Raw genomic sequence first — 27,323 nt, 5'->3', positions numbered from 1 at the left:
CCAGCCAAAGATGTAAAAGGTAGATGGAGTGTATCAAAACAAGAAATAGACCAGATTTGTTTTGTATTCATTTGCTCCCCCCTCCCCCGTCTAGGGGACTCATTCCTCTAGGTCACACTGCAGTCACTCACAGAGAAGGTGCAGCGAGGTAAATCTAGCCATGTATCAATCAGAGGCCAGACTAACCTCCTTGTTCCAATAAGAACAATAACTTAGGTGCACCATTTCTTATTGGAACCCTCCGTGAAGTCCTGCCTGAAGTGTAAAGCCACCCCCTTTGTTGATTTTAGCTCCCTGTAAGCCAACCCTGTAAGCCATGTCGTCAGTCGCCCCTCCCTGCATCAGAGCAACGGCAAACAATCGTGCATCTGAGTTGAGAGTGCTGTCCAGAGCAGTCACAATGGAGCACTCTGGGATAGCTCCCGGAGGCCAATACCGTCGAATTGTGTCCACAGTACCCCAAATTCGACCCGGCAAGGCCGATTTAAGCACTAATCCACTTGTCAGGGGTGGAGTAAGGACATCGATTTTAAGAGCCCTTTAAGTCGAAATAAAGGGCTTCATCGTGTGGACAGGTGCAGGTTTACATCGATTTAATGCTGCTAAATTCAACCTAAAGTCCTAGTGTAGACCAGGGCTTAGCCATTTAAAGAAATCATAATCTAACACATACCTAGCTAGATTACTTACTAAAGTTCTAAGACTCCATTCCTGTTCTATCCCTGGCAAAAGCAGCATACAGACAGACACAGACCCTTTGTTTCTCTCCCTCCTCCCAGCTTTTGAAAGTCTCTTGTCTCCTCATTGGTCATTTTGGTCAGGTGCCAGCGAGGTTACCTTTAGCTTCTTAACCCTTTACAGGTGAGAGGATTTTTCCTCTGGCCAGGAGGGATTTTGAAGGGGTTTACCCTTGCCTTTATATTTATGACAGTCTGTGTGATGCTTTTGCCGGGGACAGAACAGGAATGGAGTCTTAGAATTTAGTAAGTAATCTAGCTAGGTATGCGTTAGATTATGATTTCTTTAAATGGCTGAGAAATTAAGCTGTGCTGAATAGAATGGATATTCCTGTCTGTGTCTCTTTTTGTAACTTAAGGTTTTGCCTAGAGGGATTCTCTATGTTTTGAATCTAATTACCCTCTAAGGTAGTTACCATCCTGATTTTACAGAGGTGATTCTTTTTTACTTTTTACTTCTCTTAAAATCCTTCTTTTCAGAAACTGAATGCTTTTTCATTGTTCTTAAGATCCAAGGGTTTGGGTCTGTGGTCACCTATGCAAATTGGTGAGGATTTTTACCAAACCTTGCCCAGGAAGTGGGGTGCAAGGGTTGGGAGGATTTTGGGGGGAAATAAATAAATAAATAAACCCAGATAAATAATAAATAAACCCAGATAAACGTTTGATGGTGGCAGTGGAAGTCCAAGGGCAAAGGGTAAAATAGTTTGTACCTTGGGGAAGTTTTAACCTAAGCTGGTAAAAGTAAGCTTAGGAGGTTTTCATGCAGGTCCCCACATCTGTATCCTAGAGTTCAGAGTGGGGAAGGAACCTTGACACCTGCCATCTCTTTGGATGGGGAAGCTTGGGCTCCAGGCAGCTGGGCCTGTGATGGATGCCCACGTGGAGATCCTGGCCCAGCAGCATGGCTGGGGTCATTGGCTTCCAGTGCTGCCAGCAGGTGATCGGAGCAGGACCAGCCTGTCTGGTGGGGGTTGCAGGGAGGCTGAGTGAAGTCATTGGGTCTGAAAATTGGAGTGAGAAACAGGTCACTGCACTGTCAGCTTATGCCCAAATAAATTTGTTAGTCTCTAAGGTGCCGCACGGACTCCTCGTTTTTTTTAGTAAGGGGAGAGCACACCCTACACCCATTGCACCACTAGGGGGCGCTGGGCTGCAAGGAGCAGTGTGGGGGTCTCAGCAGGGGGCACTCTCCCCTGGCAGGCACAGCTGACCCCAGGGCGGTACTAGGGAGTGCTGTGGGGCAGGGAGCAGGGCAGGGGCTCAGCAGAGGGCACTCTCCCCTGGCAGGCAGGGCTGGCCCCAGGACAGCACCTGGTGGAGCTGGGTTGAGACTGGAACAGGGAAAGGCTCCAGATCCAGATCCCCTTCGCTGCCCCCCTGGACCAGCCCATCCCCCATCTATCCCCACACACACCCATCCCCTCACCCATCCCCTCCCTCTCTCTCCCATACCCCCATCCTGCCCAAGCCAATCCTGCTAGAAATCTTTGGGGTTTCCCCTTCCCCAGCCCCGCTCCCACATCTTCTTTGGCACTGTAACTATAACCACCCGGACCGGTGGGAGGATGGTGGGGGCGGTGAGGGTGGATCTTGCCAAGGCAGGGGGCTGGGAAGGGCCCGGTGCAGAAGTTAAACGTTGACAGTTGGGTAAGGTCATGTCCCTGTGGGCACGGATGCCAGCACCACCCTTCCCAACTATGAGCTGATCCCCCCGGCTCCGCGCCATCAATGTTTAACTTCTGTGTGAGGCCCTTCCCAGCCCCTGCACCTCCTCGGGGTGTGTGAATGTGCCAGGCCATAGGCAAAGACATGAATCCCCCACATCTTGGCTTAGCCTGAACACTGGGGTCCCAGCCGAGCTCTACCTGTGCCCCTCACTCCTGACCCACAGCCCCTGCTAGCCCAGTCTGGGCTCCCCTGAGCTCTGCTGGCACCCCTCACTCTTGACCCCTGCTAGCCCAGCTCTGCCCCACCCCAGTTCTGCCGGTGCCTTTCACTCTCCACCCGCAGCCCCTTGCTAGCCCAACCCTGGGTTCCCCAAATGGCTGTCTGTCCCCCACAGTTCAAATCAGGATTGGCTGGAACCTGTGGGGGTGGCTGGAACCGGCTGGCTCACAGGATGGGAACCTGTCTTCAGGGCTGTTTGGGGGGACCTGAGGCATGAAGGGGCAAATCCCCATGCAGGGCAACGGCCCCTGTGACATGAAATGCACCAAGGCAAATCCAACAGGAGCATGAATTTAAAGGGACAGCACCAGGATTCTCCTCCACTTCCCCCACTGGCTGGCAGAGGCAGGGGAAAGGGCGGGTCAGGCCCTGATTTCTTAATTACCCAGCGATGATGGCATATGAGTGGGTTTTATAGTATAATCTCCATGACCCAGGTCAATGCCACCAGTTTCCACTTGGCTTCTCATCAGTTTCACTTTGTAGCTCTCATGCTCCAGCCCCTGAAGTGATGTTTGGGTTGCAGTCGGGGCAAGGGGGTGGGTCAATCCGGCTCTTTTAAATTCCAACCTGTTTCTGCTGAACCTAAATTTGGGGGTTAAGTATGACCTGGCAGCATGTGCGAGGGCTACGTGTGCACAGGGAGAGCATGTGGGTGTGCACTGGCATGGTGTCTGGAGGAGGGCATGCCCATGTGAGTATTGGTGCAGGTGTTTGGGTGTGCAGTGTCTATGCACACTGGGGGAATTATGCATGCGGGGGGGGGGGGGTATGTGGAGTATGCCCGAGTGCAGGTATTGTGTGCCCGTGTGATGTGCAGCGGTTGAGTGTTGCACACTGTGGGTATCCCGGGGGGGGGGGGACGACGTGACAGACAGGCAAGTGAAGGTGATTCATGGTCTCAGTGTGTATATAATGTCTTCTGCAGTTTCCACAGTATGCATCCGATGAAGTGAGCTGTAGCTCACGAAAGCTCATGCTCAAATAAATTGGTTAGTCTCTAAGGTGCCACAAGTACTCCTTTTCTTTTTACTGTGAGGATGTGACGCAGCAGGGAGGGGGGAGTGTTGACCTGGGAATGTGCCCTGGGGATGGGAGACCTGAGAGCCTGTAACCTGAGCCAGGAGGGGGAGGTGACACCTCTGCCCAGGAATGTGGACACAGGCGGCAGAAGGGAGCCTGCTGGGGGGGTTTAGTTTCAGTTTGGGGCTGGGTGGTGGAACGCAGGGGGGTCTAAGTTCCCTGCTCCCCCAGAAGGACTTGACTGAGGGGTCCTGGGTGTACCCACAAGCTCTGTTTTGGACTGTGTTCCTGTTGTCCAATAAACCTTCTGTTTTACTGGCTGGCTGAGAGTCTCAGTGAATCCCAGGAAGAGGGGTGCAGGGCCTGGACTCCCCCACACTCCGTGACACAGACTCCACCCCGGGTGCATTCTTTTTGCTTTATTAAAGTCTCTTCTGTCACTGCCATTTCCTGCCCAGACTTCCTGATTCATAGATCCACCAACTGTAAGGCCAGGAGGCACCATCGCAACCATGCACTCTGACCTCCTGCATAACCCAGGCCAGAGAACCTCACCCAGCAATTCCTGCATCCAGCCCATATGTGGTGGTAGAGCTAGACTGGCTCTTCCCACCGGCCTTGGTGACAGGAATCTTCATTGTCCTATGGGGAGGTGAAAAGTCCCATCTCAGCCACGGCTGAGGCCCCTGGCGTGTTGCCTTGGCCTGGCATCACCAAGGTTCTGTCCCCACACCTGCCAAGACATGCTGCAGCAGCAGGGGCCATCCGTAGGCTCCAACTGAGGTCAGTTCTCTGGCAGCATGGAGGCTTCTAGAAGGCGCGGTGCTCCTCCTGCCCATTGACGGTGACACTGGCCTCGGTCACGGAGCATGGCAGCTGCTCGGTGCTGAAGGGGTGCCGGCAGCACTGGGCCACAGTGCTGCCCATCTGTGGGCTGTAGATGGTGGTGGTGAGCTCCTGGCTGGGCAGGGCAGTGTCCACTTGCAGCACCCTCCACCTGGCAATGAACCTGCAGTACCTGCGGAAGGGGTGACAGAGTCGCTCTCACATGGGCAGCCAGGATGCAAGGGGTCCAGGGGGGATCCAGGCCAGAAACTAAGGATCTCTCTAGAGCCCAGCCCCAGCAACTAATGCCACTAAGAGCATCTCACTGGCAGGGGGTGTGCCAATGCCCAAGCTGCCTGTATGGCATGGGCACAGCTTGGCATCAGGGCTCAGGCAACACAGCAGGAAGACGAGTGTCCAAGAATGGGGCGGCAACAGTGTATGGGCAGAGAAGGGGTCTGGTTGGGACAGGGAGGATCTCACCAGCCTGGGGGCAGGGGAAGGTCAGAGCTGTTTGCTTGACACAAGAAGTGGTGCTGCCCCTTGCACCTGAGGCTCCTGCCCCTGGCCCATGGGAGGCGGGGGAACAGTTAACAGCCATTCCTACTCCAGCTGGCCCTGGCAAGCGAGCCCTCTATGCAGGAGGTGGCTGTTATGCAGGGTGCCGACAACAGGGGGCAGCACAGCAGGCAGCAGACCCTGGCATGGGGGACCCTGATTGCCTGGTGGGAAGGGGCTGGGAGCTACAGTGGGACGTGTAGTCCTGGCTGAACTCCCCCAGGAGCCAGGTTCACCCCCAGTCCCAACATTTGCTCCAGCTGGAGATGTGGGGCTCATGGAGCCAGAGCCTATGGACCGGCAAGGCTCGGTGGGAGGAAACCCAAATCCCCATTACCCCAATCCCACGAGGGCAGAGCGATCCCCTAGGCTTGGGTCCCTGTCCAGACCCTGAGTTCTGGCTCTGCTGAGATATATGGCCGCTGGCAGGAGCTGTCGAGGTGCAGGCTCATGTGCCAGGTGTGAAAGGACAAAGCAGGCTGGCACTAGACTGGCCAGGGGAGCAGAGACGGCAGGGGAAAGTGGGGTTACTATGCAGCTAGCGCCACGCACACACCCAGGGCTTTGCAAACCCACCAACAACAGCGTCCTGCCCCGGCCAGGGTGCAGGCAGGGAAGGGGCAGACTGTGGGGGAGATGGCAGGAACAGGTGAACTGTGACCCCCCAATGACTAGGCATGGGGGGTGCAGGCCAAGGAAGGTGCTGGGGAGACACTGAGCTGGAGGTGCTGGAGGCTTGGGCCGGGAGAGACAGCAGGTAGGGGGGGTGTCATTCCAGGGATGGAGGAGTGGTAGAGCTGGGCACTATCTGTGGGGAAGGGGGGATTTGGGGCAGAAGGGAGGGGGGATGGAGGAGCAGAGGGGAGGACCCCAGGGAACTCTGATGGGGGAAGGGCTGGGCAGAGGAGTCAGAGTCAATGGGGGAGCAGAACCCACGAGGGCTGAGGAGTTCGGGGGCAGGTCAGCAAGGGGAGGGGGCAGATCTCAAGGTCTCCCATAGGCTGCTGACACAGGGGAGGACAAAAGGAGGCCTGGGGTCAGAGGTCGGGGCAGCTCCCAGACAAGGGCAGTTCTCCAACTTGGGGGATTGGACTGAAACTTCAAAAGCCCTGAATGAGGGATGGACCTAACCCCTGGGCTCACCACCCACCCCTGGAACAGGGCCCGACCTCTGCGCTCATTGCCCACATCGGGAAAAGGGCCTGACTTCCAGGCTCACCGCTCATACTGGGAACGGGACCCAACCTCCAGGTTCAAAACCCATGCCGGGAGTGGGGCCCGAGCCCCGGGCTCACCGCTCATACTGGAACGGGGCCCAACCTCCAGGTTCATACCCCATGCCAGTAGTGGGGCCTGACCCCCGAGCTTCCAGCCCACGCCCGACCCCTGGGCTCATCGCCCACACCAAGAACAGGGCCTGACCTCCAGGCTCACCACCCATGCCGGGAACAGGGCCCGACCTCCGGGCTCACTGCCCACACCAGGAACAGGGCCCGACCTCCGGGCTCACAGCCCATGCTGGGAACGGGGCCCGACCCCCAGGCTCACTGCCCACCCCTGGAACAGGGCCTGACCGCCGCGCTTGTTGCCCACACCAGGAAAAGGGCCTGACCTCCAGGCTCACTGCCCACACCGGGAACGGGGCCCAACACCCAGGGTCACAACACCACGCCGGGAGTAGGGCCTGACCCCTGGGCTCACCGCCCACACCGGGAACAGGACCTGACCCCTGGGCTCACCACCCACACCGGGAACAGGGCCCGACCTCCAGGCTCACTGCCCATGCCGGGAACAGGGCCCGACTCTGGGCTCACAGCCCACTCCGGGAGCGAGGCCCGACCCCTGGGCTCACTGCCCACCCCTGGAACAGGGCCTGACCTCTGCGCTCATTGCCCACACTAGGAATGGGGCCCAACCTCCGGGCTCACTGCCCATGCCAGGAACAGGGTCTGACTTCCAGGCTCACCGCCCACGCCGGGATCAGGGTCTGACCCTTGGGCTCACCCCCAATGCCAGCAACGGGGCCCGACCCCCAGGCGCACTGCCGATACCTGGAATGGGGTCTGACCCTCAGACTCACTGCCCATGCCAGGAACGGGGCCTGACCCCCAGGCTCACCAGCCACATCTGGAACGGGACCCGACCCCCATGCTGGGAGTAGGGCCCGAACCCTGGGCTCGTTGCCCATGCCAGGAGCAGGACCCAATCCTGGGCTCACTCACCAGGATGCACTCACACCTGGAGTGGGAGCTGGGCTATGGCCAGATGTGAGGACTAGAACAGGAGATGGAGGGTGGAGGGGGTGCATACCAAGGAGCTGCCTGGCTTTTGATCATCCCCAGCAAAGATCCAGGGATTGCAGCCCTTGCAGGGGCTTTCTGAGAGGAGCAAATACAGCATGTCTCCCTGGGGATGCAGATTGCAGGGATGCAGGTTCTGTGCCTGACTTGGCCAGTGAGGCGAGGCAGGGCAGGGCAGGGCTGGGCTGGGCTTCCTGCAGAGCACCTTCAAGGCCAGGCACGAGTCACAGAGCCCTACCTCTGCACTGGGGTGGGGCGAAGCTGGGTTGGGGGCATTGCCCAGGAAGGGGGGCTGAAAGCAGGGGTTGAGTCACGAGCAAAGGAAAGGTAGGTGGGGAGAGAAGGCAATTCCTGCCCTACCCTGTAGGGGGCCTGATGGAGCCATGAGCACACCTGTGGCATCATCCCCCACAACCCCCACCCCAGTCCCATGGTTAAACCCCGTCGCCAGCAGCCTGTGCCCCACCCCCACCTGGAGTGGGCCACCCGCTCACAGAAGAACTCAGTGCAGAAGAGGACGAAGACAGGGCTGACACAGCTGTGGGCGTAGCTGAGGCAGATGGTGAGCTGGTTCAGGTAGAAGGAGGCAGCGGAGGGGGCAGCCGTCAGGTTGACCAGCTGCACCACGTGGAAGGGTGTCCAGCAGATGAGGAAGGCAGCGATGATGGTAAGCGCCATGCGGGTGACTCGCCGGCTGCGGGCTGAGCAGCACCGCTGTGCACGGCACATGGCCTGGAGCAGGTGGTGTAGGGTGAGGGAGTACAGCACTGTGATCACCAGCAGCGGCAGGAGGAAGGTTGCCTGTGACTGGTAGCGCATGTACCAGTACAGGCTGCTGGGGCCTGGCAAGTCCATGAGGCACAGCTCCTTCTGGTTCTCCCGCTGCACCCGGGCGTACAGCATGGCTGGCGTGGCCATCACCAGGCTGCTGGCCCACACGCCGGCCTTGATCAGCGCCGCGCTGCGCAGCGTCCGCTTCTGGCTCACTGTGGACGAGTACACCACTGCCACATACCTGGGGAGAGAGTGGCCATCAGGGGGCACGGGACAGGATGGGGGGGTAAGGCAGGGGGATCTAGGGGTGACAATGGGGCTGGGGACAAGACAGGGAGCGTACAGCAGCTGTTGTGCCCCACGTTTCAAAGAGGGGACAGAGTTCCCAGCTGCCCCAGCTTGGAGAGGCCAGGAAACAATGACCCAAGTGCTGATGCTGGTGGTCCCTATCCACAGGCCCTGAGCAGGGGGTGCAGACCCCCTATGCCAGCTCAACACTAGCTGAGGGTGCTGGGCAGGGAGGTTTGCTGGGGCCCAACTTCCCCCCTTTCTGCCCTGCCCCCCCCCAACTCCCTCTCTGCCTTGTGGCACCCCCCTCCCTCCCATTCCAGCCCTGCCATCCCCTAGCTTTGCCTATATCCTGAAGCCCTCCCACTATTCTATCCCTGTTCCCTCCACCTCCAGTATTCCAGCCCTGCCGCCATTCGGGCCCTGTCTGAGCCCAGTCTTTGGGGGGCTTGTCCGCAGGACTACAGCCTGGGCCATGGCTGCCAACACCGCAGCTGTGAGAGCGACACTAGCTAACCCCAGTCTAGAGGCCAGATTGGCTGCCCAGAAGTAAGGTGACCATATTTCCAAAGGGAAAACAGGACACCCCATGGGGCCAGGACCGTGCTGCAGAGAGGGCCCTGGTGGGTACCTGTCCACGCAGAGCATGGCAACGATGGCCACGCTGGTGAACTGGTTGTTGAGGTCGATGGTGGTGACAGCACGGCATAGGAAGTCCCTGAAGATCCAGCCACGCTCCTGGACAAGCTGGTGGATGATGAAGGTGTCACGGAGTCCCTGGGCGATGCTCTGGAACTGCTCCCTATGAAGGCAGGCAGGACTCTGGGGAAGTCTCCTTTCTGTGAGCAGACTGTCTGCAGGACACACAGCTCACACAGCTTCCACCTTCCTGGGTCTGACCTCGGAGCATTCAGCATCTTCTGCCCCTCTGTGCGCTTCCCCCAGCGAGTCCACCCTCTGGGGAAGCCAGAGAGTCCTGCACCCCAACTCCGCAGTCAGACGTGACTCTCAGCCAGCCAGTAAAACAGAGGTTTATTAGACGACAGGAACATGGTCTAACACAGAGCTTGTAGGTGCAGAGAACAGGACCCCTCAGCTGGGTCTATTTTGGGGGGCAGTGAGCCAGACAACCACATCTGTACTTCACTCCATGTCCCCAGCCAGCCTCAAACTGAAACTCTCTCCAGCCCCTCCTCCTCTGGGCTTTGTCCCTTTCCTGGGCCAGGAGATCACCTGATTCCTTTGTTCTCCACCCCTTTAGCTCTCACCTTGCAGGGGGGAAGGGCCCAGGCCATCAGTTACCGGGAAACAGGGTGTCGGCCATTCTCTGTGTCCAGACCCCTGCACATACCTGCCCTCTAGGGCTCTGCAACGATCATACACCCTTATCCCACCCCCTAGATACTTAAGAACTGTCTAGGGGAAACTGAGGCACCCCCACACTATTCAGAGGAAACATTAAGAACAGTCCCACTTTGTCACATCTCTCCCCCCTTCGAGATCGAACTGAGCGGGGTCACTTTAGCCAGTGACCTGGGGAAGTTCGAAGCCACCAACATTCACATGGATGCCCCAGCATCTCTCCCATTCCTTGGTGGGGAGTTACACCAGGACAGTCCATTTTCACGCCCTCCCTTAGGTCTGGGGTGGTCGATAGCACTCGCAGGCTGCATGTGGGAAGGTTTATGCGGCCCGTGCCCTTTGGCCACCCCAAAACCCCAGGTGGTCAAACTGGGATTGGGTCTTCTCCCCAACAAGCTGGCCAAACATAGCCACATGGTTATAGGACTGTTTAACTTTCTTAACAGCTTTCACTCCATCTGAGACCTTCTTAAAGCTATCCACACTGGATCTTTCAACAGGAAAGTCAGTGGCTTCATTCACAACCGAAAATTTCTGGCTGTTAGGAACTGAAACTTTCTTGATTAAATCACTTTCACACCTTTCAGTTGCAGTAAACTGCTTGCAAAGACTCCATGAGGATTCCTTTCCCTAGGGGCTTTTCTATGCAACAATTCACCCCTCACAGAAATTCTGCTCTTACCCTCTTCACCTAGGGCTTGCTCTAGAGGAACACTTTCTGGAGCAACAACAGACTCTTTCTGGGTCTCCCTTACATCCAGAATTACCTCTGGCCCATCTGGCGGATTCCTACACAATCCCCTTTCAGGCAAACTTACAGACTTCCTAGATAAAAGGTCAGAAGCATTCTCCTTCCCTTTGCCACACACAAGTTCAGGAATCTTTTCCTTCTTGCTACAGGTTTCCACACCCTCAGTAGGTAACACAATCACATCACCTTCATGCTCTCCTTGTGCCCTGGCTAGGATCTCACCCTGATTAGACAGAGTTGCTGCACCCTTTCTCAACAACACACTAGCAACAGGCAAAATACAAGGACCAGAATTGTCTGGTCTCTGGGATTTTGCATAGACACTAACTGGATGCGACCTAGTTACAGGGCCATTCTCCCGAGCAGACACAAACTTAGGACCATTCCCTTCCTGGGCTTTAGTTGAATCCAGAACCAACTCTGAGACAACTGCACTACCCTCAACCATCACAGGCTGAAAGGCCCCTTCTGTCTGCTCCACAGACAAAGAAGAGCCGGACACACTTTCTCCTTTCCCAGACACACAGCTTGGGATCTCATTCCCCTGGTCCCAGCACACAAGGCTGGTCACAGACAACTGCTTGGAGACCGGGGTAGCTCCCTCCATTGGCAAGTCAATACCCCAGACAGACACAGGCACACTTCCTTCACTGTCACAATTCTCCACCCAGCTAACAGGTAAGGTCCAGGGACACTCATCTTCCACTCTCCTCGCCTTCCCACCTGCTGACTAGACACAGCCATCAGCTCACAAGGCCACCTAGGCTCATCCAAACTTTCCTTACCAAGCACCTTGCCACTCCCAACAGATACCCTGCCCTGCCTGTGTCTCCCCCCTTGCTCAGCGCTGCCCTTGCTGTCCCAATGGGGGTAGGCGGCGAGTTCACTGCTTTCCTCACTGCATCAGAGCCAGTGGGAGCCCCCTCTCCGGTGTGCAAGGGGGGCGGAGAGCCCCAGGGGTCTGGTTACAGGCAGGCAGGTAGCCTGAACCTAGCAGCTCCTCCCCCTGCCAGCCAGGTCATCTGCATTTTCACTGAGCATTTCCCTCTCCACCGATTGGTTCCCTGGATTCAAATTCAAACCCTTGGCAGTTACCAGAGCAAGGCCTGGATCCTGTCCCAAAGAGACACAGTCACTCCACAACAGGGTCTCGCAGCTGGTATCCTGGAGAACCCCAACAACCAGCCAGCCCCACCCCTCCTGGGTCTACACAGGGATCTGGGCCATAGGCAGGGCGAGGGGCTTCGTCCCTGGGATCCTCACCCAGCTCACACAGCCCCTCAGCATCTGAGGCTGCACCACCCAGGGCCTGACAACAGTTCTCTCTGTCCCAGGATCTCGCCACCCCAGGAATGTCTCCCCATTGACCATCACTTTCCGCTCCCACTGGAGGTCCAAGGGGCCTGGCCCCAGGAAACTCCACACAGACATATAGGTTGGGGTCAGGAGTGGGAGCCTGTCCACCTCCCCACCCATCTGGCTGATGGAGTCTATGGCCTTGGGACCCAGCAAGGGAGCTAGACACCAGGGCTTTTCGGCAGGGTCCCCCTGGTTCAAATCGCCAGCCTGCTCAAAGGCAGTGAGGTGGGCATCCACATCCCGCCCCTCCTTAACCAGGGGCAGCAATTTAGTCTCGAGGTTCCCTGCAGAACTGGCACCCCGGGGTCTATTACCACTCACCCCGGGGAGGTCCCCTATGCCTCTCCGTTCCCCCATCCCCAGTTCATGCTGCTGCTGCTTCTGCAGCTCTTTTCTCGGGCTCTCACTGTCTCTCACAGTCCGCTTGCTCTCTCGGACTCAGCTCCAATCCCATCCATCTCTGATCCCCGGATGGGGAACCCGATCGTGAAGACCCTCGTCTGGTCGGGGACAGGAGTCTTGGCGATGCCTGGCTCCCACTCCAGCTGCTCCCAGATCCTGCTATAGCCCCATTTGGGGTCAGGAATCTGTTCCTTAGAGTGGTCATCCTCCTCCAGCTGCACAATTAACTCTGCTTTGGTGAACTTTCCAATGCTCAACCCTTTCTTTCTGCACAGGGTTACAATGTCCTTCTTAAGGAGACGGTGACAGGCCATCACTCCGCTCTTCCCAAGTTGTTGTGGACTCACAGGCCTGTGTGCTCTCAGCTCCCCACGGTTTCCAGGGAGAACCCCTAGGGTGCCAGCCCTTCTCGAGGTCACCTCCTCTTTGCCAGGGTCGAGCTGCAGACTCCTCCGCCCCTGGGACCGCTCACTGCAATCCCCAGGGGACCCTATTACTGCAAAAGTCCTTCTCTCTCCCAGGGCCAAGCCGCAGGCTCCTCCACCCCTGAGACTGCTTACCACAGTCCCCAGGGGGACCCCATTACTGCACAGTCCTTCTCGCTGGTCACACACTCCCAGGGGTTAACCGCCCCCTGAAACCACTCCTCTCTGAGCCTTCAGCACGCCTGGTCCTCGTCAATCCCCCTTTGTTTTACTGCTCCCCAGTCACTTACTGCAGGAAGCGCCATCCATGGGGTGCAGTACATCCCACCTCTGCCACCAGTTGTCACAGAGTCCCTGGGCGATGCTCCGGAACTGCTCCCTACGAAGCCAGTCAGGACTCTGGGGGAGTCTCCTTTCTGTGAGCAGTCTGTCTGCAGGACACACAGCTTCCACCTTCCTGGGTCTGACCTCGGAGCATTCAGCATCCTCTGCCCCTCCGTGCGCTTCCCCCAGCGAGTCCACCCTCTGGGGAAGCCAGAGAGTCCTGCACCCCAACTCCGCAGTCAGACGTGACTCTCAGCCAGCCAGTAAAACAGAGGTTTATTAGATGACAGGAACATGGTCTAACACAGAGCTTGTAGGTGCAGAGAACAGGACCCCTCAGCTGGGTCTATTTTGGAGGGCAGTGAGCCAGACAACCACATCTGTACTTCACTCCATGTCCCCAGCCAGCCTCAAACTGAAACTCCCTCCAGCCCCTTCTCCTCTGGGCTTTGTCCCTTTCCTGGGCCAGGAGGTCACCTGATTCCTTTGTTCTCCACCCCTTTAGCTCTCACCTTGCAGGGGGGAAGGGCCCAGGCCATCAGTTACCGGGAAACAGGGTGTCGGCCATTTTCTGTGTCCAGACCCCTGCACACACCTGCCCTCTAGGGCTCTGCAACGATCATACACCCTTATCCCACCCCCTAGATACTTAAGAACTGCCTAGGGGAAACTGAGGCACCCCCACACTATTCAGAGGAAACATTAAGAACAGTCCCACTTCATCACAGAAGGGCATCCCCACCAGGAAGAGCAGGTCAGCCATGGCCAGGTTCAGGGTGTAGACGTCCGACACCAGTTTGTGCTTGCAGCTCAGCATGATGGAGATCACCAGCCCATTGGCCAGGACGCCGTAGCCACAGATGAGGGCGTACACCACAGGCAGCACCAGTGACAGGGCTGGCCCCAGGAGGCTGCCCCAGGCCGCAGGCCCCTTGGCGTCCAGGGGCAGTGAGCCCAGCAGCTCCAGCTCGCACGGCCTCAGGGAGAGGTTGGGGGGGCCCAGTGTGCAGAGCGCCAGAGAAGACGTTCAGGCCCAGGGCTAAGTCCAGCTGTCCAGCAGAGCAGCCACAACTGACCCTGGGCGCGAGGCATTGGCATGCAGCTCCCGAGGCTCCCCCGAGAACTCTGGCATGGCCACTGCTGGGGGGGGCACCCAGTCTGGATCAGGGGGTGCCCAAGGATGGACCCAGCATGCACCAGCCCCCTTCTCCTGCCAGCACTTGGGGCTGTGCTGTTGGCCCAGGAGCGGGCCCCTGGGAACAGGGGTGGCCCCTAGACGGGGACCCCTCAGCTAGCGTCCCCACGAGGGCTCCCCGGCTAGCTGCTGCCCGCTCCCCACGGCCGTCCTCAGGCGGCGGGGGGGGCTGCGGCGCCCCGTCACCCCCCACACTTAAAGGCACCGGAGGGGACCCCCAGCCTCGCTGAGCCCCGGATCCAGCCCCCGGGAGCTGCGCGGCCAGATGACGCCCAGCAGGGCGCCTTCCCCGGGGCGCTGCGCGGCTGGGCCCGATCCCCGCGGATCCGGGGCCACCTGCCCCTGCCGGGAACCGCCTCGGCCACTCACCGGTGCCTGGATCCTGGAGACCTCCCCGGCCGAGCTGCGCAGACGGCGCCAGCGGATGGAGCCACCCCAGCGCCCAGGGCACGGGCAGAGGCTCGCGGAGCCCCCCCCGCAAACAGATCCGCGCAGCCAGCCCGTGTCCGCGCCCCCAGCTCCCAGCATGGGAAACTCAGCGGGCGGGCGCCCAGAGACAGCCGCCTGCCAAGGCTTCCACTGGGGAAAGGGCATGGCGTAGCGCAGCCGGTCGGTGGGGAGAATGCATGCCGGGTGTGTGTGTGTGGGGGGTTGGAGGCAGAATACAGCCGTGGGGGGGGGGGCAGGGGCGACAATGCAGACTGGGGGAGGGAGACAGTGCAGCCAGGCAGGGGGGCACAGTGCAGCCGGGTTGAGGGCAGAATACAGTTTGGGGGGCAGGGGCGACAATGCAGATGGAAGGGAGGGGAGACAGTGCAGCCGTCAGGGAAGGTGGGGGCACGGGGGGCGAATGCAGCCCAGAGGGAATGGGGGACAGTGCACTGGGGGAGCGGGAACCCACTGTCCCCTGCACCCAGCAATTCAACCCTGCTTAAGAAACCAGCAAACACCCCCCTGGTCTTTCCGAGCCGGTGGTGAGCTGGTGGCCCAGTTCACACCCACATCCCTTAGTGTAGCAGGAGCAGGCACCCCCGTAACTTTCAGCCTGGCCAGAGGGAGAGGTGCATGCCTGGGTAACTGGATTGTCTGGAAAGTTGGAGGCTCCCCGATGCCTCCAGTTTTGGGGCTCTTCCCCGCACTGCAGGGGCACTGCCAGCTCTCCCGCTCCCCACCATCCAGGGGTTTGGAATCCCCAAGCCGTGCCTACCTTCACAGATGAGCCGCCCTGTGACATCTCCCCCCTGCCAGCGTGGGGCCAGACACTCAGCACTCTAGTGACTGCTGGTTGCAGGGGCGCTAACCCCCTGCAGGCTCAGAGGGGCAGGGCATGGCCGACGGCAGAGCGGTTTTTGGTTCCCCTCTCTGCTAGCCGCTGGGGGGTGGGGTCAGGGTCAGGGCACGGGCACTGTGAGACTATGAGGCAGGTGCCAGCTCCCCAGTGGAGGCTGCTCCCTAGCACAGGAACCGGGCACTGTGAAGCTGCCTGCTGGGGACACGTGAATGGGGCCAGCATCTCTCCTACTCCCATACGCTGAGCAGAGCCGGGGCACGATCCAGGCCAAATGGCAGCCCCTGGAGAGTGTGGCAGTGTTGGATGGAACGGCATCTGGGGCCACCAGGAGCCTGGGGGGTGGGCACCACACTCCAAGGACGGCTGCATTTTGCATCAAAGACAGTGAATGTCTCAGGCCATGTAAGTTATTCTCACTTGCAGCTGCTGGTCCCAGACAAACCTTCTGGTTGCTGCTGGCTCCCAGGCCGGGCCCTCGGTGCCACTGCTCCTGCATCAGACAGGCCATGGCTCCATCCACGGAGCATTGAGGATTGCAGGCCAAGAGGAGTTGATTTCCAGAGTTGCAGAGTCAACTCCAGCCCAGCAGGAGCTTCCGGGTCTGCCAGGGTGCAGGAGTGAGCCACCAGCACCAGGAGTGAGCCATGGTGCGAGCTACAAACAGGAACTGAGACGTTGGCCTGAGCAGAGAGAGAGAGATTGTGTCTGGCTTAGCTGGGCCTGAAGAGGGTGGCTTCTTGCCCCCAGATTGCACTGGTGGAGAATCCCTGCATTCGGGATTTGCCCAAGGAAGGGAGGGATTCAGCCCCATGCCAGGTCTCCAGCCTCCTCAGGTTACTGGGATCTAGGCCTCATAGCAGCACAGGGAACCCCCACCAGGCAGGCAGGGGCTTGGTCATTACGACCGACAATTACCCTGCGTGGATGGCAGAGGTGGATTTACAGTGAAACACAGGATGCCCTGGCACGGGGCCCCTAAGGACAGGAGGCCCTAGGGCCAGGCAGCTGCAGGGGCAGAAGCTTGGTCCTGACGGCTCCTGGGGCTCCTGCTGAAGCTCTCCCCTCCCCCGAGCACGCTGCATTCCCGCCCCTCCCCAGGTTGCTCTGGGAGGGAGGGGGAGGAGGTGGAAAAGAGGCGGGGGCAGGGTAGAGAAAAGGGGGGCTCCGTACTCCCCCTACACATACCCCCCCAGCCCCCTGCCGTGAACCGCTCAGGGCAGGGGCCTGGGGTAGGGTAGGGGCCTGGGAGCACCCCCACTACCCCAGCTCACACCCCCAACCCCCTGCCCTCCCTGACTCCTGCACCCCCCACATCCCACCCCACCCACACTGAGCACCAAACAGGAGCTCCTGCCCTCCCCCCCACATTCCCACCTCGCACTAAATGGGAGCTGCCCCAGGTAAGTGCTCCACACCCCAACCTCCTGCCTTAATCCTGAGCTCCCTCCTGCATCCTAACTCCTGGCCAGACCCTGCACCCCAACCCCCAGTGCGCTCATGCACCCTAACTCCCTCCCAGCCCCTGCACCCCAGCCCCCTGCTCTCCCTGATTCCTGCACCCCCTCACACACTCCTAGCCAACTCCTGCACCCCTCTCACAAACACCCTGCCCTCCCTGACTCCTGCCCTCCCCCCCCACATCCCCACCTGCACCCCTCGCACCAAACAGTAGCTGCCCCAGGTAAGCACTCCACACCCCAACCCCCTGCCCCAACCCCGAGCCCCCTCCCACACCCTAACTTCCTCCCAGACCCTGCCCCCCGGCCCCGAGCCCCCTCCTGCACCCTGACTTCCTCCCAGACCCTGCGCCCCTGGCCCCGAGCCCCCTCCCACACCCTGACTTCCTCCCTGACCCTGCCCCCTGGCCCCAAGCCCCCTCCCGCACTCTTAGGCCTGGCCAGACCCTGAAACCCATTGCTTTTTTACATATTTGTTTTTTATAAAGGGCTCTTCTCCAAAGCGCTTCACACTAGTTAGCTAACTGGCAAAAACAGTATTTGGAAAGATCATTAAGTGGTCTGCCGAGACCCTCAGTGATTTTCAAGTGGTCTGTGAAAAAACAACTTAGACTACAAAACCAGTCAAGGTCCCTCACTTTATTTTCAATTACTTGCTATTACTTATAGGAGGAGGAGGAAAGAAAAAAGGATGAAAAATGGGGCCGGGGGGAGAAAAGAGCGAATGTTCTTTTTCTTGGCTGGGTCCCAAGGAGGGGCCCCAACAATGAAGCTGAGCACAGGGCCCCACTAACTCTAAATCCGCCACTGGGGCTGATCCCTCCCCCACAGCTCCCCACACCGCAGCCAGAGGCTGACCCCCCCACTCCCTGAGCCCCGCATGCCGCTGCCAAGACTGGGGCTGACCCCTCCCTCGCCCCAGTTCCCCGCACCACTGCCAGGAGCTGGGGCTGACACCCTCCCCACACTGCTGGCAGGGGCTGGGGCTGGACCCTAACCCCCACAAGCTCCATTCTACCTGGGGCTGACTCCCACAAGCCCTGCTGCCTGACACCTCGCGTCGCCACCCCCCCCCCCCACACATGTTCCTCCATGTCCCGCTGGGGGGGCGCACTGGACTGTTTTGGTAAACTGGGCATTTGTTCATTTGCTCTTGCCAGTTGACCAGTTGGCAAGAGCAAACCGGATAAATGCCTGTTTTTGTCAAAAAAGTCAGGACGGCTGGGACAGAGCTTAAAAAGGGAACTGTCCTGGCCAAATGGGGACGCAAGTGAGTCCTGGGGGAGTCCGGCCAGGGCTGGGGGCAGACCCTGACCTGGCTAATCGCGCCACTCCCGAGAGGCTGGACCAGCCCCAGCTGCGCTGCCAGCAGAGTGTGGCTGGGGGGCAGGATGTGAGGGAGTGGGTCTCTGGAGGTCTGCGGGGGGGGTCCTTTGGGCAGTGGTGGGGGAGGTCTGTGTGTTGGGATGCTGGGCAGTGTGGGGTCTGAGTGGGGGGCTGTGTAGTTGTGGTGGTGGGCTGGGGGAAGCGCATTGGGCAGTAGTGGTGCGGCTGTGTGGGGGGGGTGCTGGGCAGGGGTGGGGGTGTGCAGGTCGCTGTGCATTTGTGGTGGAGGGTCTATGGGGGGGGCTGCTGGGCATAGCAGTTCCGGGGGACTCTGGGCATAGGGAGTCGGGGGCTGTGTGGCACGGCATGGGCCCACCCCCGAAAGGAAGGGGCACGCTGGCAGCACGGGGCTGGGAGGGCCAGTGTGCATCTGGCAACTGCCCGCTTGTATACAGTGCCCTTGCACTGGGCTGTGTGGAGCAGGGCAGGCCCCACCACCAGGGGCGGCTTTACCAATTTTGCCACCCCAAGCAGTTGCCACCGAATTGCCGCCGCCCCCAGAAGAGTGGCGGAGCTGCCGCACAAAAACCACTGCAGCGGGAAGAGAGGCAAAGCTGCCGCCGAATTGCCGCCGCAGGACACGGACTGCTGCCCCATGCTCATTGACGCCCCAAGCACCTGCTTGGAAAGCTATGCCCCATTGGCCCTGGCTGTCACCTTGCTCTGGGGATCGACCTCCACAGGCCATGCTCCTTTGCCCCCATGGGGGCCCACAAATAGGTTTGGCGCTGGGCCCAAAAAGGTTAATCCAGCCCTGGGCAGCAGCACAGATGGGGCGAGAAACAAGGGACCGTGGCAGTGGTATAATGCCAACAGACCCCGGTCGTCGGCGGGTGGGATTGAACCAGGGACCTCTGGAGCTTAGTGCATGAGCCTCTACTGCATGAGCTAAAAGCCAACTGGCTATTTAGGTAAGTGTGTAGAGCAGGCTCATTTAACTCTCTCTAAGTGGTCTTGGTGCCACTAGATGGGACAGAACACCACACCCAGAAGGTGTGAAAGAACAGGTTAAGGACTATTTAGAAAAGCTGGACGTGCAGAAGTCCCTGGGTCCAGATCTAATGCATCCAAGGGTGCTGAGGGAGTTGGCTAATGTGATTGCAGAGCCACTGGCCATTATCTTTGAAAATTCATGGTGACTAGGGGAGGTCCTGGACGATTGGAAAAAGGCAAATATAGTGCCCATATTTTAAAAAGGGAAAAAAAGAGAAGCCAGGGAATTACAGACCAGTCAGCCTCACTTCAGTCCCTGGCAAAATCATGGAGCAGGTCCTCAAGGAATCCATTTTGAACCACTTGGAGGAGAGGAAGGTGATCAGGAACAGTCAGCATGGATTCACCAAGGGCAAGTCATGCCTGACCAACCTGATTGCCTTCTATGATGAGATAACGGTCTCTTGTGGATATGGGGAAAGCAGTGGATGTGATAGATGTAAGCAGTGTCAGGATGAGCTCCACCCTGACATCTGGTGGTGAGGTGTGGCAAGTTGTGGAAAAGAACTTCAGGGGCTGATCTCATTTGCATAGGCACACCCACCCCGCCTAGAATGAGGCCATAGCTGCCCAAATAGTCACTTTGGCTGCTGTGGGATCCCCAGTGTCTCTGTTATTGGGGCAGGAAGAATAAATTGTTATTACCCTGATTATTGGAACTGTGCTTGGAACTGTACTTGGCCTTTTGTTATGATGGAGGGACTCACCATCAACTAAGTAGCACTCGCTAGGCAAGGGTCATGGGTTCCAAAACTCTGTGAATTAAGAGCGGCTGGGGATAAGTATTAATACTTGGGGGCATTGGCCCCTGGGTAAGGGCCTTACATGCTAATTGCACTTTCTCCTCTCTCTGCTGTGGAATATCAGAGCTAATTTTGATTCCATTAGGAGTCTAGTTACAGGCTGCTGAGCTGAATTCACTTTGGGCTAATGGTGCACCAGCACTGAGGCTCCCCTACTACAGGCTGAATACACTAAAGAGCTGAAATCACTGAGCGTTGTGTTAAGTAGAGAGGGAGCCTGAAGATATATTGTGGAGCAGTTTGTGGGACGGCTGGAGTGCCTTGTGGACAGGCTGGTAGAGCAGTTCATTGGACAGCGGGAGCTGCTTGTGGGAGGTGGAGCGGAGCAGTTTGTGGACCGGCTGGTGGAGCAGTGGAGCGGAGCCGAGCAAAGCAGTTCGTGGGGCGGCTGGTGGAGCGAAGGCCTATGGAGCTGTGGGGCAGTCAGCTTCAGATCATGTAAGGTGCCCCTTACCTCTCTCCCCCACCCCATCTCCACCCAGGTTGGGAGGTAAAGCTCTGCAGATAAACTTTTGAACTCTGGGGCTGCCCTGACCAGGGACAGACTTCTGGGTCATTGGACTTTTGGGACTTTGGGTGATTTGGGGTTGCTGGACTCAAGAACCGAAGGGAAAGGGGCATGCCCCAATTTGCTTGGGGTGGGTTTTTTGCTCATGGGTTGTGTTATGAATCCTGTTGGTGGTGTTTCCCCAACATAATGCCACATTGTTTCTCTCTGTTATTAAAAGGCTTTTTGCTACACTCAGACTATGTGCTTGCGAGAGGGGAAGTATTGCCTCTTGGAGGCGCCCAGCAGGGGTGGTATATATTTGTCCCAGGTCACTGGGTGGGGGCTCGAGCCGGTTTGCATTGTGTTATTGGAATGGATCCCCTAGATATTGAACCCAGCCCTTGTTGCTGCCAACTCTGACGGGCAGAAGGGTTACATATACCTTGATTTTAGCAAAGCTTTTGATATGGTTTCCCACAGTATTCTTGCCAGCAAGTTAAAAGAGTATGGATTGGATGAATGGACTATAAGGTGGATAGAAAGCTGGCTAGATTGTCGGGCTCAATGGGTAGTGATCAACGGCTCAATGTCTAGTTGGCAGCCAGTATCAAGTGCAGTGCCCCCAGGGTCGGTTCTGGGGCTGGTTTTATTCAGGATGATGGGATTAATTGCACCCTCAGCAAGTTCGCAGGTGACACTAAACTCGGGGGAGAGGTAGATATGCTGGAGAGTAGGAATAGGATACAGAGGGACCTAGACAAATTGGAGGATCGGGCCAAAAGAAATCTGATGAGGTTCAACAAGGACAAGTGCAGAGTCCTGCACTTAGGACAGAAGAATCCCTACAGGATGGGGGCCAACTGGCTAAGCAGCAGTTCTGCAGAAAAGGACCTGGGGGTTACAGTGGATGAGAAGCTCGATATGAGTCAGCAGTGTGCCCTTGTTGCCAAGAAGGTCAATGGCATATTGGGCTGTATTAGTAGGAGCATTGCCAGCAGATTGAAGAAAGTGATTATTCCCCTCTATTTGGCACTGGTGAGGTCACACCTGGAGTATTGGGTCCAGTTTCGGTCCCCCCACTACAGAAGAGATGTGGACAAATTGGAGAGAGTCCAGCGGAAGGCAACGAAAATTATTAGGGGGCTGGAGCACATGATTTATGAGGAGAGGCTGAGGGATCTGTTGCATCCGATGAAGTGAGCTGTAGCTCACGAAAGCTTATGCTCAAATAAATTGGTTAGTCTCTAAGGTGCCACAAGTACTCCTTTTCTTTTTGCGAATACAGACTAACACGGCTGCTACTCTGAAACCTGAGGGATCTGGGGTTATTTAGTCTACAGAAAAGAGGAATGAAGGGAGATTTGATAGCTGCTTTCAACTACCTGAAGGGGGGTTCCAAAGAGGTTGGAACTTGGCTGTTCTCAGTGGTGGCAGATGACAGAACAAGAAGCAATGGTCTCAAGTTGCAGTGGGGTAGGTCTAGATTGGATATTAGGAAATACTATTTCACTAGGAACGTGGTGAAGCACTGGAATGGGTTACGTAGGGAGGTGGTAGAATCGCCATCCTTAGAGGTTAGAATCATAGAATATCAGGGTTGGAAGGGACCTTAGGAGGTCATCTAGTCCAACCCCCTGCTCAAAGCAGGACCAATCCCCCAATTTTTGCCCCAGATCCCTAAATGGCCTCTTTAAGGATTGATCTCACAACCCTGGATTTAGCAGGCCAATACTCAAACCCCTGAGCTATCCCTCCCCCCCGGGTTTTTAAGGCCCGGCTTGACAAAGCCCTGGCTGGGATGATTTAGTTGGTGTTGGTCCTGCTTTGAGCAGGGGGTTGGACTAGATGACCTCCTGAGGTCTCTTCCAACCCTAATATTCTATGCTTCTATGATTATACAGGGGCACAGGTTTTAAGGAGGGGTTCAGAGGCACCCGGGGCACAAACAGTGGAGGCTGGTCTGGGTGGGGGGGCTGGGTGTGGAAGGAGGGGATGGAGCAGGAGGATGGGAGTACGGTGACATCCAGCCATGCCTGGGGCTACGTGGTCCCTGGGATCAGAGTCAGCGTGGCCATGTGTGATAAATGAAGGTGGCGGGGGGACACCCAGCCAGCCAGTTAGCTGTAAAATTCCTCTTGGTCGCTGTTCTCTGCTTGCTTTACCTGTAAAGGGTAAAAAGGCCCCCAGGTAAAGAAAAGGAAGTGAGCACCTGACCAAAAGAGCCAATGGGAAGGTAAAAAGAACAGGAGTACTTGTGGCACCTTAGAGACTAATGGGAAGGTAGAACTTTTTAAAATTGGGAAAGAAACTTTCCCTTTTTCTGTTGTTCTCTCTGGGCTGCAGGGACACAGAGCAGCAATGCAATGCTGTGTCAGGTATGAAAAATTATCTTCCATACCTAGAAGGAATCATTGGGACAGGGAATGTTTAGTTGACTCTATCAGGTTTATTTCTTTCTTTTGGCTTGTGGATCTCCTCTGTGCTAACCGCAGGCGCTTTTGTTTGCTTGTAACCTTTAAGCTGAACCCCCAAGAATCATAGAATATCAGGGTTGGATGGGACCTCAGGAGGTCATCTAGTCCAACCCCCTGCTCAAAGCATGAAAGCTATTTCAAAAAAGCAATTTTTGAATTGTTCCTTTAAAATCTAGCAAAAGCCCAAGTTCCAGATGTATTTTCTTCCTTTTTGTTTTAAATAAAATTTACTTTTTTTAAGAACAGGATTGGATTTTTGGTGTCCTAAGAGGTTTGTGCCTATGAGGGTACCACACAGGGAGAAATTCCCACGTGCTCCTTCCTGGGTTCAAGGGGGTTTTTGCATTTGGGTGGTGGCAGTGTTTACCAAGCCAAGGTCAGAGAAAAGCTGTAACCTTGGGAGTTAATACAAGCCTGGAGTGGCAAGTATTAATTTTTAAAATCCCTGCGGTCTCTTTGACTGTGTGAAGCCACTTCAGTGCAGCATGGTCAGTCTGCAGGTGGATGTATGGGTGTAGCTTCTCCAGAGCATACACAATGGGGTAACATTCTTTTTCTGAGACTGATCAGTGGCTTTCCCTCTCAGAAAGTTTTTTTGCTGAGAAACACGACAGGATGGAATTTCTGATCTGGTCCTTCCTGTATTAAAACTGCTCCCATACCATGCTCGGACACATCTGTGTTTTCGACGAACGGTAGGTTGAAGTCCGGGGCCCTCAGTACAGGGTCAGACGTAAGGGCTGCCTTAAGCTGGTTAAAGGCTTTTTGACACTTCTCAGTCCACTGAAAGGCATTTGGCTGTTTCCTGGTCATGTCTGTCAATGGGGTGGCAATTTGGCTGTAGTGTGGTACAAATCGTCGGTAATACCTGGCCAAGCCCAAGAAGGATTGGACCTGCTTCTTTGATTTAGGGACAGACCAATTTTGGATAGCATTTACCTTAGCCTGTAGGGGGTTGATAGTTCCTTGACCCACCTGGTGTCCAAGGTACGTTACCCCGTTTAGGCCTATTTGACACTTTTTGGCCTTAACGGTTAATCCTGCTTCCCTTATGTGCTGGAATACAGCTTGGAGGTATTCCAGGTGTTCTGCCCATGAATCTGAGAATATAGCCACATCGTCGAAGTAGGCGACTGGAAATTCCCCAAATCCTTCTAGAAGGTTATCTACCAGTCTCTGGAAGGTGAGGGGTGCATTTTGCAGTGTGAAAGGGAGCACATTAAATTCGTACAGCCCTACATGGGTGATGAAGGCTGACTTTTCTTTGGTGGGGTCATCTAGCAGCACTTGCCAGTACCCCTTAGTTAAGTTTAGACTTAACTGGCACGAAGTTAAATGGTGGAGATTAATTGGGCACATCCCAGTTTCTCCAATAGCTCACCTGTGCGTGGCATTGGATAGTTTTCTGGGCAAGTTATGGCATTTAGCTTATGGTAATGCACACAAAAGCGGATTTCCCCATCTGGGTGTGGGGTGTGGGCTCTGGCTGGGGCAGGGGGTTGGGGTGTCGGAGGGGGTGAGGCACTTACCTCGGGCGGCTCCCGAAAGCGACCTGCACACCCCTCTGGCAGTGGTTCCTAGGCAGGGGTTGCGGGGGGGGGGGGGGGAGGGTGTCTTTGCACCCCGCTTCCTGTGGGCACAACCCCAGTTGCTCCCATTGGCTGTAGTGCCAATGGCAGAGTTGGCACTTGGGGTGGGGGCCGCGTACAGAGACACCCTCCTACAAAGGAGCCACAGGGACATGCCAGCTGCGCTGTGTGGAGTGAAGGCGGCAGGAAGCTGCTTTAGCCACAGTGTGCTGCTGGTTGCGGGGGGGGCCCTGGGCCCTTTTAAATCTCGCAGGGGCAGCAGGCGGGGCCGGGGAGCACTCTGGGGGAAGTGTGCAGGGGCAGCAGGCAGGGCCAGGGGAGAGACCCGGCCCCAAACATTTGTGGAGCCAGGTCCCGGGCCCTGAATATTCCTGGAGCCCAGGGACCACAGGTCCATACAACTCCCTGAGCCCCAGTAAAGAGGAGGCATGAAGGAAACAGATAGAAACATACAGCCATGGGGGGAGGCGGCAGTCTGTGTTTATTTCTCCTGGTGCCACGGGGTGGTGGATGCCCTGTGAGGGGCACTCAGAGAAGGTTGCTATGAGATCTAGCATGACCCTCTACCCCGTTGCCAGAGGATACAACCAGGAGACATGCAAACTCCCAGCTGGAGCAACAGGGTGGCAGCAAGCCCAGAGCTGGGGTATTTGCCTACCAGCGGGGAGGAGATAAGGATGTATGGATGGCTAGATGCGTGGACAGCGGCGATAGATCCCAACTCCACAAGCCCAGGTCCTTGTACCTGAGCTTAAGGAGGAGGCCCAGGAGTTGTTAGCAGTACAGGGTCAGTGACACACAACTTGGTGGGTCTGCATCCATCTTCTAGAGGGTAGTGGGGTCGCAGACACTAGCCAGCTCATTGCAATAGACACTGAAGCAAGGTTTGTTCTGACAGTGACTTTCCTGCAGCATTGCTGCAGCAGGTTGGGTGACCCGATGTCCCAGTTTTATAGGGACAGTCCTAATATTAGGAGCTTTTTCTTTTATAGGCGTCTATTACCCCCCACCCCTTGTCCCAATTTTTTACACTTGCTGTCTGGTCACCCTAGCAACAGGACTGGGGTGTTCTAGCCTGGGGCAAATGGGACGTTGTGTGTGTGGCAGCCGGGGTGGGGAGGGGCTCTGGTGAGCAGCTCACCGAGCATGGTCTCACTTGCTGACCATGCCTGAGACAGCAGCCCCATGGGCAGGGACCTGCCCTCCACCCAGGAGGTAAAGGCTAGGGGGTCCATCCTTCCCCAACCCCCCTGACCCAGGTGGGGAAGCAGCAGAGGGGGCTGCAGCTGGATGCCAGTGTTTCCATGGAGAGCAGGGGTGCTGCAGACCCACCAGGCTGCAAGGTACCAACCCCTGCACTCTCCTGGCAGCAGGGCCCCGGCCTCGGCATATCCAGCGCATCCATTCCAGGCTGCAGCCCTACAAGCCTGTCTGTGGCTGGCTCTGCCCTCTGTGTCCTATGCACCAAGCTGTGCCGTGCCCACGTGGCACCATGCGCCCTACCATCTTCTCTGCCCTGGGCCTGGCGCCTCTCCCTGGGCCCCTCCTTGGGCAAATACTGGGTGCACCCTAAGGGATGCTTTTCAAGTGTGCAGCAGCCCCCTATAGTGGCTGGTCCATGGAAAAGAGCCTATGAATGTGCCGGCTAATGGGGTTGTTCCTTCAGCTCAGAGGCAGCAGCCTGTGCTTTGGTGCTGAAGGGCCAGGATTCAAACCCACCCAGCGGCCTATGGAGAAGGTTTCTAGATCCCTCCAGCATGGTAGCTGCTCCAGGCCCAGGCAGTAGGGTTCAGCCTCCCTCTCCAGGAACAATGACTCACCTCACGGTCAGGCGGTACCAGGCCCCCTGTTCATACCACACCCGGGGGCTCCCTGCTTGTCCCAGAGCCGCACTCACACCCTGCTTGGAGCCCAGAGGGGACCTGCCAGGGAAGGGCACTTAGTCCCCTGTTACAGGTTGGGGCTGCCTTGGGGCTTTGTAACCCCTCCCTGGCCACACAGGGCCCCCACACCAATGGGCCTCAGGGCCAGCCCTATGTCTCCCTCCCATTGGGAGGGAGACCCCCAAGCTGCCCTCCCCCAGCACACCGGATCCTCCTCCACAGCCACCAAGCTTTGCCAGGCCCCAGGGGTGCCAAGCACTAAACTTTCCCTCTCCACTGGGCAAGGGCCCCAGCCTGTGTCAAGTGAGGACCCGCCCAGGCTGGATCACCCGGGCAGGTGGTATTGAGCCCCCTCTCCTCCCTGAGCTACATATCCCCCAGGCTGTGCCAGCCCCAGCCCCCCGCCATTGGGCTATATACCTGCCCAGGCTGTGCCAGGCCCCAGCCCCCTGCCACTGGGCTACAGAACTCCCCAGGCTGTGCCAGGCCCTGTGGCCCCCATTCCACAGGCTGTGCCAGGCCCCGAGGGCCCCGTTCCCCAGGCTGTGCCAGGCTTTGAGGCCCCCACCCCCAGGCTGGATCATCCAGGCTGTATGTGGCACTGAGCCCCTCTCTCACTGGGCTAGGTCCCCCCAGGCTGTGCCCGGCCCCGAGGACCCCCCGCCAACATTGCACTCACTCAGG

General features: G+C 57.3%; 1 pseudogene; it reads right to left on the bottom strand.

Annotated features, from left to right (window-relative positions):
• Positions 1-4,128: 4,128 nt before the first annotated feature.
• LOC141978045 (melanin-concentrating hormone receptor 2-like) lies at positions 4,129-14,210 on the bottom strand (annotated as a pseudogene).
• Positions 14,211-27,323: the final 13,113 nt, after the last annotated feature.

The sequence above is a fragment of the Natator depressus genome, chromosome 26 (genome assembly GCF_965152275.1).
Source record: "Natator depressus isolate rNatDep1 chromosome 26, rNatDep2.hap1, whole genome shotgun sequence".
Taxonomy (NCBI): domain Eukaryota; kingdom Metazoa; phylum Chordata; order Testudines; family Cheloniidae; genus Natator; species Natator depressus.
Note: the sequence above shows the minus strand (reverse complement) of the source record. Positions and strands in the feature narration are given on the sequence as shown.